The sequence below is a fragment of the Berghia stephanieae genome, chromosome 1 (assembly GCF_034508935.2).
Source record: "Berghia stephanieae isolate SIO BIC M18660-M18661 chromosome 1, UCSD_Bste_1.3, whole genome shotgun sequence".
Lineage (NCBI taxonomy): Eukaryota > Metazoa > Mollusca > Gastropoda > Nudibranchia > Aeolidiidae > Berghia > Berghia stephanieae.
Genome location: NC_088360.1, coordinates 112636634 through 112643955, shown reverse-complemented (window position 1 = coordinate 112643955; position 7322 = coordinate 112636634). Strand labels below are relative to the sequence as shown.

Here is a 7322-nt window from a genome sequence, read left to right as displayed (position 1 = left end):
CATAAAACCACTGTAATAAATAAATAGGTACATTTATAAACAATATTTACCATACTCAAAGCCCTTTCATAAGAAAACAGCACTTGAATCCGATGTGGAGCATACCATCTGAGCTACTCTGCACTGAACGTAATCTGTTTTCTTGATAAGGCGAATGAGTGCAAGTGAAGAGACGTTGCGCGTGCAAAGCAAACCGGATTCCTTTAGCTGCCTCCTGACTGTAGAGACAAAGATTTCATCGTAATTTGCCGTGATTCAGGCAAAAGCCAAGGAGCTTGATCATGTTCGGCAACAAAAGACCCATCATCGTCCTGTGAAGAATTCATTAATACGGCGACTTTTGACTCATTTTGAAGTCTTTGTTTTCGGAGCAGTTAATGATTTACCTCTGGTCAGATAATATTATGACGTAGGTTCAATTATCATTCTTATGATAGGAGTATATCAGATGCTTCATCTTTCACATTCCTTCCATTTCACCGAAATATGTTCAGTAGATTTTTGCGGACATAAGTTTAAGTAGCAGGGAGTGATTTTTTTGAAGTCATCAGTCGAAAGGCTTGTTTGCAATTGGTTGATAGGGAGTTCCAAAATCGGATGGTGGAGCGGAAAAAAGATTTAAAATGATGGTTTCTTCTTGAGTGAGAGATTTCGAAATTAAATGCTGAGTTTCGTGTTTTATTTTTGTTCCGTTTCAAATGGCTAGTTTAAATTTCGAGATTTCTGTTTTGTGCTTTGTGGAATAGGTGAGGAGTTTGTTGGTGGAGCGTCTTTCATGTAGCGGTTTCCATTAGAGATCGTTAATGAGCTGAGTTACGCGCATAGTTTCAACTGACAAATCTGGCTGCCCTTTTTTAGCTTACTAATTTCTTGTGACATGTGTAGGTCCCACACTGAGCTACTATATTCCAGTATGGGCCTGACTTAGGTATGTTACATAGCATTTCTTTTTCACAGATTGGTGGCAGTTTTTTTCCCTAGTTGTTTTGTTTGTTGTTTTTTTAAATAACACTAACACATATACAGCCAGCAAGATTAACCTTATACTTATACCTGTATTGAAAACATTGACGTGACGGGGGATATTTTTTGAGACGATATGAAGTTACTTTACGAAGAAAACACAAAAGAAAAATAAGAAAAAAATTATATATATATATATATATATAGTAGTGTTTTTATGTACCCCAGCTGATGGTATATATAATATAATATATATATATATATATATATATATATATATATATATATATATATATATTATTATTATTATTATTATTATTATTATTTAAAATATTTACCACAATGTTTGGGGCAGTCTACATCAATGTTTCAGGCTTAATTTGCCATCTTCAGGACTGAGTTGTTTTGTTGACTGTTGTTGTTTCTTGAAGTGGTTCCGGTTTGAAGTTAATTAAGAGGAATTTGCGCCGATGGGGACACTTTCCGTAGATCTCACTTTTCATGTTGAGTGTGGCTTCATGAGGTTGTTTGATTATAGTATATTTTTCTTCCAGGCATAAGCTACATTGTTTTGATGTTGGTGTGTATCCTGTTGCTTTAGATAAAATTTTCCATGAAATGTTGTGGTCTATTTTGTTGTCTTTTAATTTCCAAATATGTTCGCTGAGTTTTGTGGATGTTTTTTTGTTAGTGTTTCTAAATGTTGAGGTGTGGAGGTTGTATCTTGTTTTGAAATTATTTTCTGTTAGTCCTACATATTTTTCTTGCTTGTTTGTTTTAGTTTCTGTGACTGTGGCTTGGTAAATTAAACTTGATTCTAAGCATTGTTTGTTTAGCGGGCAATGTTCTTTATTTCTGCAGTTGCATTTTCTAGTGGGTGGGTTTTGCTCTTGTCGGTGGTTTATTAATATTTTTTTGTTGTGGCTTGAAATTATTTGTTCTATGTTGCGCATACACGAGTAACTTATTTTTATGGTATTCCTGTTGATAATTTTATGTAGCTTGTGGTTTTTTGGAAAGTGTGTATCAATTAACTTCAGGAACTGCTGTCCTATGTTTGTGCTGACGTTTATGTCGAAAGGTGGGTTGAACCAAGTTATGTGTCGTTTTCTTGTTTTATGTACTTCACTTGTGTGTTGGGGTTTACATGAGAGGGAGGCGTCTGTGTATACAAATGGTGTGTTGTATCCACTTTCTGTGAGTGCTTCTTTGTAGGGGGTGGCTGCGACGTTGAATATCTCTCTGTTTTCCGAAAGTTTGCTCACCCTCAGTGCTATGTTTTTTGGTATGTTTTCAATGACGGGGCGGGGGTGGTTGCTGTTTTTATTAATGTAGCTAAGTGGTGTTGTTTGGTTTTCTGAACGGTTGGAATGAATTGGATTTTATGTCGAATGTGATGTCGAGGAAGTCAACTGTTTTTTTGTTTGCTTCTATCGTGATTTTTAAATTGTTGTTTTGGAATATTTTACAGATTTGTTTTTTGATGTTTTCGTTCACTCTTGGTCGTCTGTTGGTTATAGCGAGTCCGTCATCTCTATAGAGGCCGAAAACATCAAAAAACAAATCTGTAAAATATTCCAAAACAACAATTTAAAAATCACGATAGAAGCAAACAAAAAAACAGTTGACTTCCTCGACATCACATTCGACATAAAATTATCAACAGGAATACCATAAAAATAAGTTACTCGTGTATGCGCAACATAGAACAAATAATTTCAAGCCACAACAAAAAAAATATTAATAAACCACCGACAAGAGCAAAACCCACCCACTAGAAAATGCAACTGCAGAAATAAAGAACATTGCCCGCTAAACAAACAATGCTTAGAATCAAGTTTAATTTACCAAGCCACAGTCACAGAAACTAAAACAAACAAGCAAGAAAAATATGTAGGACTAACAGAAAATAATTTCAAAACAAGATACAACCTCCACACCTCAACATTTAGAAACACTAACAAAAAAACATCCACAAAACTCAGCGAACATATTTGGAAATTAAAAGACAACAAAATAGACCACAACATTTCATGGAAAATTTTATCTAAAGCAACAGGATACACACCAACATCAAAACAATGTAGCTTATGCCTGGAAGAAAAATATACTATAATCAAACAACCTCATGAAGCCACACTCAACATGAAAAGTGAGATCTACGGAAAGTGTCCCCATCGGCGCAAATTCCTCTTAATTAACTTCAAACCGGAACCACTTCAAGAAACAACTCAGTCCTGAAGATGGCAATTTAAGCCTGAAACATTGATGTAGACTGCCCCAAACATTGTGGTAAATATTTTAAATAATAATTCGCTCCATTACTACATGTCGAGCACTTTTCGTACCATATTTGTATCAAACACGATTCAATATATATATATATATATATATATATATATATATATATATATATATTATATATATATATATATGTATATATATATATATAATATATGTATATATATATATATATATATATATATATATTAATATATGTATATATATATATATATATATATATATATATATATATATATATATATATATATATATATAAAATATATATATATATATAAGTTTGAGCATCAAACTTGCATAACAATTCATATTTGGTTCTTAAATATACAATCTGCCAGTTTGCTTTTTTTTTCTTTATATCAGTTCCCTCCCCTCCTAACTTTCATTATGAAACAAAACGAAACAACGATATCGTAAACAAAAGGTCATGCTCCTTACTTCTATCCTTTTGACTCGCATATAAATAGATAGATATTAATATTATCACTTTTTAGTTCAAAACTTCCGATAAAGAATTCCTCATCATTACGAGGGTTATTTTATGTACAAGTCAGCTACTGTGAGTATCAAAATCAAACGAAGGAATGAGTTACAAAGTCTATCTAGATTTCAGGGTTTAGTTTTTGTTTGTATTTTATTTCCAAAATTGAAGTTGAAGACCCATTTTCACTGTTGTATACTGCAATAAGTTATGGAGTGAAACAACTGAGCAGTAACGAGAATAATTTACTTCAATGTTGAAGTTCGGGAGGCCTTCTGTAAGCTCCTCGAGCTAAGGGTAACAATCCAATAAATCCTTTTCTAAATTATAAGCCGAATAAGCCTAGGCCTAAGAATAAGACTAAGATTAAGAAGACCTAAGAAACAATAAACAAAGATCGCTCTTATTACTCATAGATAGTAATAGAGCGACACCCAACGCAACACTAGATATTGCTCTGATAGAGCGACACCCAATCACTAGTAGTAGTAATCGCTCCAGCATTTTGTTAATCGTAAAATACGTAAACAAAACTATAAAGGAAAACATATATACCTTTTTTATTCTAAAATGCAATTCCCATTAAAAAAAATAACAAGAAGTGGCACAATTCATATTTTTTTTAATGACTTATCATCATCATCATCATAGCTTGTCGCTCCAACTCCAAAACTGAACCCACTCCACAGCATCTGGGGAGCAGACTCTTATATCATGATCAGTGCAGCTGGGCCCATCCTGGCATTCTCTAAGGATGTGCTCCATCATCTGTTCTGGGCATTCACTTGTACACAAGCTGGTCTTTGCAAGACCCCCACCACTTTTTCATGCTTCCAGCTGTTCTCCCAAGTTTTGCCCCTGCTCTGTTGAGTGTTACCCACTCATTCCTGGGGAGCAGTTCTTCTCTTGGATCTTCAATAGCCTCATTTGCGTGATTGTCCCACTCCCTCCATGTGGAAAGTCTGTAGACAGCTGATTGGTCAGGGTTGATGCTTTCTTCTGTAATAAAGCTCTTTCTTGACTTCAGTCTACTTGTCGTTGGGTTAATGGCTATGGTCATGAAGGAGGTGCCTTGGGTCCATTTCTTGTTCATATTTCTGGGCTTTGGTTGCAATGGCTCTTAAAATGTGGGGAGGTGCAATGCCAGCCAGTTGATGGAGGACAGGAACTGCAGTTGGTTTCAAGTTACCAGTAATGATCCCACATGTATTATGTAGCTCAGGGTCAATCTTTTTGGCATAGCAGGATCTTGCCCAGATTGGTGAGGCATATTCGGCTGATGAATAACAGGGGGCTTGTGCTGTTGTCCTGACTGTTTTTGGATCTACTACCCATGTGGTGTTTGCCAGTTTTCTTAGGAGTTTTCTTCTTGTGGCCACCTTTGATTTTTTTTTTTTTCTTTTTTTTTTTTCAGTGCTTGGAGAAGGACAGAGTGCGGTCTAAGGTGATACCGCTTAATCAACATACTAACCTGAGCTCCCGAGGGTGTGCGATTAAATGGAGCCGACTGTATAAGGAAATTTTAAACTTTGACTTTCACTAATCTATCAATCTAGAGTTTTTAAAATGCTTCAATATATTACTAGACAAATTGAATAAATAAGGCCTGACAAAAGATCCACGGTGAAAGAAATGCTTCCTCGAGGAGCTTACAGAAGGCCTCCCTGAAGTTCAACACACACACACACACACACACACACACACACACACACACACAATCCCTAATATCAAAGTATATAAAGATTGTTATCATAATCTTTGCTAGTACCTAGTCATCCTTTATAGGATTATGGTGTAGTTTGTTATGAAGAGTGGGTGTGACGTGTGCGATTTGCATCATTCGATGTAACATTATTAATCACGATGAAATTTTCAATTTCAGTTAAGAGATGTAGATTATCTTAATTAAAAGGCATCTTTTTAGGTCAGATGGAAATAAATTGCTCTAAAGATGATGGGAGATAAAATAATATTTTAATTATTAATGGGTAGCCCTATTCGTCCTTAAGGTCGAATAGCTTCAACCGTGGTTGCCGTACGTACGGACAAATAGTGTTGCTTGCACTATTCGTCCTTCACACTAAAGCTGGGCAATATTCCGTTTTTTGCTTTTACTGAGCTGGATTCGAATCCACGTAATTACATGATATATCCGTATCGTCTTAAATGTTTCACAAACCCCACCTCCTCTGTTTGTGAGTCAAATAATCAGTTATGTGTGTTTGAGGTGTGTGTGTGTGTGTGTGTGTTAATTTCGTGGGGTTTTTTTGTTTGTTTTTTTTCTTCTGGATATGATTTTTATTCCAGAATGGTGATTGATTTCTTATAAGAAACAATTGTCGTGTTCTCCTATTGGTAAGTATCCCATTCAAATACCTGCTCGAGAGTTTGGGTTGGCTAGGCACAGAGGAAGATTCGGCAGGTTTTCTTTGTTTTTTTTTGTTTTTGTTTTTTTTATTGGGGGGGGGGGGGGGGTTGTTGTTGTTTTTTTTTTTTTTTTGCTGTTGTTTTTTTTTTTTTTTTTTTTTTTGGGGGGGGGTTATTGTTCTTTTTTATTTGTTTTCTTTTGTTGGTATTTTCCTGCTTTTGTTTGATTTGTGTGTGTGTGTGTGTGTCTACGTGTCTTTTGCCTTTTTTACATTTTTTTTCAATCTATAATAGTGGGTAAGCACTCAGTAACTATTTGTTTTAAATGACTGGTATTCAATTCGTTGTCAAAATATTATATTAGTCATATAGTATAAGCAGCGCAAAAAAAACAAAACAACACCAAATTTCTGTATCTCTTAAGAAGCAGTTTTATTTAAAAAATGTTATAATCTTGATAATTCAGTGAGTGCCATCAATAATAGCTTGAATTTAGCCAAAATTTTTGAACGATGTCGATACCTGTCCTTTAACTTCAGAAAATTTTGTTATAAGTTGTACAGTCTTGAGTAGACTAGCTGTATGACATAATGATAGATTTAATTCATGGCGAATTCAATGCGTTTTCAAATTGGCAGTAAACGAGGTAATTGTATAGACGGGATGGAATTTGGCGGCTTTACAACACGTAAATTAATTCCAAAGCCGAAAGCACAACCTCTGCATTTAAACTTATCTCCATAGACGATGTCAATATATTAAAGATTAATAAAGGACACTAATACCAAGTCCTCAATATTTTCAGTACTTCATTCGTTAGCTAGTACTATTAAGTATTTGGTATCCACTTTTGCCCTGACGAGAAGTTAGAATGTCAATGGGCTGGGATTGAAAATGTCAACGGGTTGAAACTGGGTGAAATAGAATGATACATAACATAAAAGCCCAGTTCGGCCTAAGAACAATAACTTGCCTATGTTCTTAAACTCAGAACAAGGGGTAATGTTGTCAGGGGGGTGGGGTTGTTGTTTTGATCTGGGTATGGTCTGATAAAGTTACCATTACTGGCCAAAAACAAATTCCTAACTTTAGTTTAAAATTAAAAAATAGAAAGACGGAAATATATACATAATAAGATTGATATATTTAAAACAATGGTTACAAGAAAAATAAATCCACGATTTTTCTCAATAATTCTGTACTCAAACAG

General features: G+C 34.7%; 1 protein-coding gene across 4 annotated transcripts in view; it reads left to right on the top strand.

Annotated features, from left to right (window-relative positions):
* Positions 1-3644: 3644 nt before the first annotated feature.
* The window catches only part of LOC144962754 (atypical kinase COQ8B, mitochondrial-like), a 26037-nt gene continuing 22359 nt past the window's right edge, over positions 3645-7322 (top strand). For 2 of the 4 annotated variants that reach the window (XM_078895980.1, XM_078895979.1), the window contains exon 1: positions 3711-3823. The gene's annotated coding sequence lies outside the window, so the exon portion shown is untranslated. Of the gene's footprint in view, positions 3824-7322 lie in introns of all 4 variants that reach the window. The other 2 variants (XM_078895978.1, XM_078895977.1) reach the window with 2 other exon arrangements.